Here is an 8360-nt window from a genome sequence, read left to right on the forward strand (position 1 = left end):
GCAAGCTTGCTAGCTTAAGTCAGCTAGGTAAGTCAGTTGGTTAGCCAGCTGGCTAGATATGTAGCCAGCTAGTTAAGTCAGCTGGCTAGACAGCTGACTAGCTGTTTAAGTCAGCTAGTTAAGTCAGCTAGCAACCAGCTGGCTAGCTTGTTAAGTCAGCTGGAAACCAGTTCGCTAGCAAGTAAAGTCAGCTCATTAAGACAGTTGGCCATTCAGCTTGTTAGCTAGTTGAAAAGCTAGTTAAATCAGATGGCTAGCCATCAAGCTAGATAGTTATTTCAGCAAGTTAGGTCAGCTGGCTAGCTAGAAAGCTAGCTATATTAATCGGCTATTTATGGTAGCTAGGTAGCTTGTAAAGTCAGTTAGTTAAGACAGCTGGGTAGCTAGATAGCTAGCTAGTTAAGCCAGCTAGATAAACCAGCTGGCTAGTTAGGTCGCTAGCTGCTTAACTCAGCTAGTTAAGTAAGCCTGATAGCTAGTTAAGTCAGGGAGTTAATTCAGTTGGATAGCCAGCTGACTAGCAGTGTTGCTGCATATTAAGTCAGCTGGCTAGCCAGTTAGATAGCTAGTTAAGTAACCTAGTTAAATCAGCTCACTATTCAGCTGGTCACCTAGGTACCTAGGTAGATAAGTCAGCTGGCATGCCAGTGGGATATGTAGGTAACTAGCTAGTGAAGTCAGCTGGCTATCCAGTTGGCAAGCTCGGTACCTAGGCCGTTGAGTCAGCATGATAGCCAGCAGGCTAGCTAGTTAAGTCACCTAGTTAAGTCAGCTGACTAGACAGCTGGCTACCTAGGTAGTTAGATATTTAAGTCAGCTGCCTAGCAGCCTGGCTAGCCAGTTAAATTACCTGGTTATGTCAGCTGGCTAGCTGGCTAGCTTGCTACTTTAGTTAGCTGGCTAGACACAAGGCTAGTCCGTTAAGTCACCTAGTTTAGTCAGCTAGCTAGCCAGCTGGCTAGAGATATAGCAAGTTATTTAATTCAGCTGAGTAGCAAGCAGGCCAGTTATTTAATTCTGCTAGTTAAGTCAGCTGACTAAGCAGTTGGCTAGCTAGGTAGTGAGCTACTTTAGTCAATTGGGTAGCCAGCTGACAAGCTAATTAAGTCAGCTAGGTAAGTCAGCTGGCTAGCCAGCTAGATAGTTAGGTAGAGAGCTGGTTATGTCAGCTGTCTAACCAGCTGGCTAACTAGATAATTCAGCTCATTTAGTCAGTTGGCTATCCAGCAGGCTAGCAGGTTAAGTCAACTAGTTATGTCAACTGACTAGCCAGCTGGTTAGCTAGGTAGGAAGCTAGTTACGTCAGCTGGCTAACCAGCTGGCTAGCTATTTTTGTCAGCTAGTTAAATCAGCTGGCTTCTCAGCTGACTAGCTAGGTAGCTAACGAGTTAAGTCAGCTGGCTAGCCAGCTGACAAGCTGGTTAAGTCAGCTAGTTAATTCAGCTGACCAGTCAGCTGGCTTGCTAGTTAAGTCAGGTAGATAAGTCAGCGGTCCAGCCAGATGGCTAGCTAGTTAAACCAGCTAGTTAAGTCAGCTGGCCACCCAGCTGGCTAGCTAGGTAGCTAGCTACTTAAGCAGCTGGTTAAGTCAGCTGGTTATACAAGTATCTAGATACTTAAATCAGTTAGTTAAGTCAGCTGGCTAGTCAGCCACCTTGCAGGTTACCTAGCTAGTTAAATTAACTGGCTAGCCAGCTGGCTAGCTTGTTAAATCATGTAGTTAATTCAGCTCACTGGACAGCATGTTAGCTAGGTAGTTATGTAGTTAAATCTGTTCGCAAGCCAGAGGGCTATGTAGTTATATAGCCAGTTAAGTGCCCTTGTTAGCCATCAGGCTATGTAGTTATGTCAGATAGTTAAGTCAGCTGTCTATCAATCTGTCTATCTAGGTAAGTAGCTAGTTAAGACTGCTGGCTAGCCAGCTGGCTACTTCATTAAGTCAGCTAGTTAAGTTAGCTGACTGGGCTGCTGGATAGCTAGGTAGCTAGGAAATTAAGTTCATTGGTTAGCCAGGTGGCCAGTTAGTAAAGTTAGCAAGTTTAGTCAGTTGGGGAACCAGCCGTCCAGCGAGTTAAGTCAGTTGGTGAAGTCAGTTGTCTGGCCAGCTGGCTAGTTAGTTAAAAAGCTGGTTACATCAGATGGGTAGCCAGCTGGCTCACTAGTTATTTCAACTAGTTATGTCAGCTGTCTAGCTAGGTAGTTAGTTAATTAAGTCAGCTGGCTAGCCAGCTGCCCAGCTAGTTAAGTCAGCTAGTTAAGACAGCTGCATAGCCATCTTGCAATCTAGGTAGCTAGCTAGTTATGTCAGTTGTCTATCTAGCTGGCTAGCTAGTTAAATTACCTAGTTAAGTCAGCTGAGAAGGCAGCTGGCTAGCTACATAGCTTGCTAGTTAAGTCAGCTGGCTAGACAGCTGGCTAGCTAGATAAGTCATATAGTTAATTCAGCTGGATAGCCAGATCGCTAGCTATGTAGCAAGCTAGTTAATTCAACTGGCTATATAGCAGACAAACTAGTTAAGAGAGCTAGTTAAGTTAGTCAGCTAGCAAACTGGCTAGCTAGGTAGTAACCTGGTTAGGTCAGTTATCTAGACAGTTGACTAGATAGTTATGTCAGTAAGTTAAATCAGCTGCCTATCCATGTTGCTAAGGAGGTAGAGAGCTAGTAAGTCAGTTGGCTAGCCGCCTGGAAATTTAGTTGTCAGCCAGTGTAGTCACTGGATGGGTCAGCTGCCTAGTTCGTTAATCAATTAGTTAAGTAAGTTGACTAACCACCTGGCTTGCTATTTAAGTCACCTCGTTAAATCAGTTGGCTAGCCAGCTCATTAGCTAGTTAAAAAGCTTGTTAAGTCAGATGGTTAGACAGCTGACTAGCTTGTTATTTCAGCTAGCTAAGTCAACTTGCTAACTAGGTAGATAATTTGTAAAGTCTGCTAGTTATATCAGCTAGTTAGCTAGTTAAGTCGCCTAGCTAGGTAGTTAGCTGGTAGGTAGCTAGCTGTTTATTTCAGCTATTAAAGTCAGCTGGCTAGCTGGGTAGCTAGCTAGTTAAGTCAGCTAGTTAAGTCAGCTGACTAGCCAGATGCCTTACTGTGTAACTAGCTTGTTAAGACAGCTGGCTAGCCAGCCGGCTAGCTAATTAATCACCTAGTTAAATCAGCTAGCTATCCAACTGTTTAGCTAGTTAGCTAAGTAGTTAAGTCAGCTGAAAGCCAGAGAGATATGTAGGTATCTAGCTATTTAAGTCAGCTGGTTAGTCACCACTCTAACTAGTTATGTGTGCTAGTTAAGTCAGCTGGCTAGCAAGCTGGCTATCTAGTTATGTCAGCTAGTTGTGTCAGCAAATTAGACTGCTAACTTGCTGGTTAAGTCAGCTAGTTAATTCAAGTGGCTATCCAACTGGCTAGCTAGGTAGCTCACTAGTTACGTCAGCTGGCTAGCCAGTTGGCTAGTTTAAGTCAGGTAAAGTCAGCTTGCTAGCCAGTTGGCTAGGTAGGTAGCTAGGTAATTAAGTTAGCTGGCTAGCTGGCTGTCTAGGTAGTTAATTCAGTGAGTTAAGTGAGCTGGCTAGCCAGCTGGCTTACTAGGTGTCTAGCTAGTTAAGCCAGGTGGATAACTGGATGGCTATCTGGTTAATTCAGCTAGCTAAGTAAGCTTGTTAGCCGGCAAGCTAGCTAGGTGGCTGGCAAGTTAAGCTGGCTGCTTAGCAGGCTGGTCATATAGGTGGCCCACTAGTTAAGCCAGCTGACTACCTGGCTGACCAGCAGGGTGGCTGGCTAGTTAATCCAGCTGGCTATCTGACTGTCCAGCCAGCCAGATGGTTATTTAAGCCGGCTGCCTAGCCACCTGGTCAGTCCACTAGCTAGTTACCCGACTGCCTATCCAACTAGCCAGCCAGGTAGCTAGCTCTTTAAGCAAGCTGGTTAGCCATATAGACAACGAGTTAACTAGCTCTTTAAGTCAGCTGGCTAGCCAGCTATCTAGCAAAGTAACTAGTCAGTTGCTTAATTCAGCTAGCTAGCCAACTAGCTAGTTAAGTCAGCTAGCAACTCAGCTAACTATTCAGCTAGCTAGTGAAGTCAGCACGCTACAGAGTTAGAGAGCTTGTTTCCTAGTTAGTTATGTCAGCTAGATAGCCAGCTAGCTAGTCAACTAGTTAGTTAAGTCAGCTAGCAAATCAGCTTGTTACTTAGCTAACTAGTCGGCTAGCAACTCAGCTATCTGTTCAGATAACTAGTGGGCTCGCTCACTTTCCATCAGTTCAGCTAATTAGTCAGCTCACTCACCTGCAAACCAGTCAGGAAACTAGTCTGCTCGCTCGGCATCCAACAGGTCAACTAAATTGTCGGCTCGCTCGCAGTCCAACATGTCAGCTAACTAGTCGTCTTACTCACCAGCTGACTAGTTAAATCAGCTCACTGTTCAGCTCACTTGCAGGCTGACTATTTAAGGCAGCTCACATTTCTGGTCATTCGCTGGTTGACTAGTTAATTCTGCTCAGCAGTCGACTCATTCGTCGGCTGACTAGTTAACTCTTCTGACCATTTAGCTCACTTGCTTACCGACTAATGTCAGCTGAGCAGTCAGCTCACTCGCCGGTTGACTAGTTAAGTCAGCTGACCAGTTGGCTCACTCGTGAACTGAATAGTTAAGTCGTCTGAGCAGTCAGCTCACTAGCCATCGACTAGTTAAGTCAGTTCAACTGTGGGCTCACTCGCCAGCTGACAAGTTAAGTAAGCTAACTGGTTGACCGAGTAGCTGGCCAACTATTCAGGTTAGCTAACCAATCGGCCGACTAGTCTGCCAACCGGTCAGCTGACAAGTTAAGTCAACTAAATTGTGGGCCGAATAGTTAGGTCAGCTAAATAGTCGTGCAACTAGTCAGTCGACTAGGTAGGTGAGCAAACTAGCCAGCCAACTATATAACCGAGCTAACTTAAATGACAACTCGTCAGTCAACTTATTAACCCAGTTAACTAGTCTGCCAACTAGACGGCCGACTTGTTAAGCCAACTAACGAGTCTGCCGAGTAGTCAGCCAATGTGTTAAACCAGATAAGATGTCGTCTGCATCATCTGCCAACAAGTTAATTCACATAGATAACTCAATACCCAACTAATTAAGACAGTTAGCTAACTCGTTTATCAAATAGTTAAGACAGTTAGCTAATTCGTTAACCAACTCATGAAGTCAGTTAACTATCTCGTTAGCCAACTAGTTAAGTTACCTAGCTAAGTCAGCTTACTAATTTGCTAGCTAGCTAAGTTAGCTAGCTAAGACAGCTAGCTCACTAGTTAGCTAACTATTTAAGTCAGCTACTAAATCCTGCTATCTAATTAGTTTGCTAACTAGTTAAGTCAGCTAGTTATTCAGCTAGCTAAATAGTTAGCTACCTGTTTATTCAGGTAGTTGTCAGTTGGCTAACTAGTTAAGTCAGCCAGTTAAGTCAGCTAGGTAATAGTTAAGTCAGCTAGCTAAGTCAACTAGTTAAGTCAACTAGCTAATTTAGTCGACTGGTTCAGACAGCCAGCTAGGTACTTAGCTAACGGGTTATGTCAGCAGGTTGAGTCAGGTAGTTAGCTAGTTAACTAATGGGTTAAGTCAGCTGGTTGAGTCAGCAGGCTAGCTAGTTAGCAAACGGGTTGAATCAGCTGGTTACCTGTTTAGTTAACCAATTAAGTCAGCTGGATTAGTCAGCCAGCTAGCTAGTAAGCTAATGAGTTAAGCCAGCAGGTTGAGTCAGCTAGCTAGCTTATTAGCTAACGAGTTAAGTCAGATGATTGAGTCAGCTAGTTAGAATGTTAGATAATGAGTAAGCTAACTACTTAGCCATCTGGTTAAGTCAGCCAGCTAGCTAGGCAGCTAACTATTTAAGTCACCTTGTTAGCTAGGTAGATAGTAATTTAGCTAAAATCTTAAGTCAGCTGGCTAGCTAGGTAGCTAGCTAGTTAGATAACTATTTAAATCAGATGGCTAGTTCGTTAGTCAGCTAGGTAGTAGCTTAAGTCAACTAATTAATTCAGCTGGCTAGGAAGCTGGCTAGGTAGGTAGCGAGCCAGTTAAGTCAGTTGCCTAGCAAGCTAGCCAGCTGGTTAATTCAACTAGTTAAGAGAGCTGGTAAGCCAACTCTCATTGTATGTAGCTAGCTAGTTAAGTCAGCTAGATTACTAACTGGTTAACTAGTGATATCAGTGAGTTAAGTAACTGGATAGCCAACTGGGTAGCTGGTTAAGTCAGCTAGTTAATTCAGCTGGCTAGCCACCTGTCTAGGTAGGTAGCTGACTAATTAAGTCAGCTGGCTAGCCGGCTTGCTAGCTAGTTAAATCAACGAGTTAAGTGAGCTGGTCAGTCATCTGGCTCACTTGGTGGCTCACTAGTGAAGCCAGGTGGTTAGCCAGATGGCTATCTAGTTAAGTCGGCTAGTTAAGACAGCTGGTTTGCTGGCTTGTTAGCTAGGTGACTGGCAAGATACGCCAGCTGGTTAGAAGGCTGGTCAGGTTGGTAGCCAGCTAGTTCAACTGACTGGCTAGCCAGCTGACCAGCAGGGTGGCTGGCTATTTAAGCCGGCTTGCTATTCCACTGTCCAACCAGCTGGCTGGCTATTTAACTGGCTGGCTAGCCAGGTGGCCATCCCGCTGGCTAGATTGCCAGTTGCCTAACCAGCTAGCCAGCCAGGTAGCTAGCTAGTTAAGACAGCTGGTTAGCCATATATCCAACCACATTGCTAGCTAGTTAAGTCAGTTGGATAACCAGCTAGCCAGCCAACTAGTTAGTCAGCTGGTTAAGTCAACTAGCTAGCCAGCTAGCTAATTAAGTGAGCTAGCAAATCAGCTAACTATGCAGGTACCTAGTTAAGTCAGCTAGCAAGTCATGTTACTAGTCAGATAGCCAATTGTCAGCTAGCTATTCAGCCAGCTAGTCAGGTAGATAATTAAGTCAGCTAGCCCTATAACTAGCCAGTTAGCTAGCTAGTTAAGTCAGTTACCTATAGAGCTAGATAACTTCTTTGCTAGATAGTAATGTCAGCTATATAGCTTCTTTGCTAGATAGTAATGTCAGCTAGATAGTCAGCTAGGTAGTCAGCTATCTAGTTAAGTCAGCTAGCAAATCAGGTATTTACTTAGCTAACTAGTCGGCTAGCAACTCAGTTGGCCAGTGAGCTAACTAGTGGGCTCCATCTCTTTCCATCAGGTCAGCTAACTAGTTGGCTTCGTCGCCTGATAACAGATAAGCAAACTGGTCGGCGTGCTTCCCAGTCAACAGGTCAACTAACTTGTCAGCTTGCTCGCAGGCCAACAGGTCAGCTAAGTAGTCAGCTTGCTCACCAGCAGACTAGTTAGGTCAGCACACCAATTGGCTCACTCGTCAGCTGACTAGTTATGGCAGTGCATATGTTGGCTCATTCACTGACCGAATAGTTAATTCAGCTGACCAGTTGGCTCACTCTCCGGCCGACTAATTAAGTCCGCTCACCTGTCTGATCCCACGTCTGCCGACTAGTTAATCAGCTAACTGGTCGGCCAACTAGCCAGCCAACTAGTTAAGTCAGCTAGCCAATTGGCCAACTAGTGGCCCAACTTGGCATCCGACAATTTAGGTCAACTAAATATCTGGCCAGCTAGTTAGGTCAGCTAACTATTTGGCCAAGTAGTCGACCGAATAATTAGGTCAGCAAACTAGCCAGCCAGCTACTTATCCGAGCTAACAATGGGGCCAACTCCTCAGCCCACTAGTTATCCAAGCTAAATAGTTGGCCGATTAATTAGTCAACTTGTTAAGCCAGCTAACAGGTTGGCCTAGAAGTTAACCAACGTGTTAACCCAGCTAACTAGTCAACCAACTCATCAGACAAGTTAAGGCACCTAGCTAACTCGTTAACCAACTTGTTAAGTCAGCTATTTCACTCATTTTCCAACTAGTTAAAACAGTTATCTAACTCATTAACCAACTCGTTAATTCGGCTAGCTATCTCATAAGATAACTAGTGGCAAGATGGCTACCGGGCAACCCAGTGCCTGAAGCCCTCTGCAAGGGAGATCTGCAGTGGGTCTCTGATTCTCATCCCAGGGGGCTGGGGACCCCAGCATTGCAGCCTGCTCTTCAGATAGAGCTCGGCCATCGCCACTGCTGAAACACCGCAATGACTGGACAGTTTTACTGCATTGTACAGTCCCACCGCTGCCACAGCCCCCCCCACCAGCACTCCCATCACCGCCGCTGCCACCACAGCCTCTGGGACGGGTAGCTCATCACAACTCGGCCCAAGGAGATCCACACCAAACCGCTTCAGGGAAGATCTGCTGGGATCGCTGCCACCGCTCCTGCATACGAGATTGTTCTGCCTGCCCAGCGTGGTGCTCCTG

Source organism: Carlito syrichta, unplaced genomic scaffold (assembly GCF_000164805.1).
Source record: "Carlito syrichta isolate Samal-C Ts95f unplaced genomic scaffold, Tarsius_syrichta-2.0.1 Scaffold316465, whole genome shotgun sequence".
Taxonomy (NCBI): domain Eukaryota; kingdom Metazoa; phylum Chordata; class Mammalia; order Primates; family Tarsiidae; genus Carlito; species Carlito syrichta.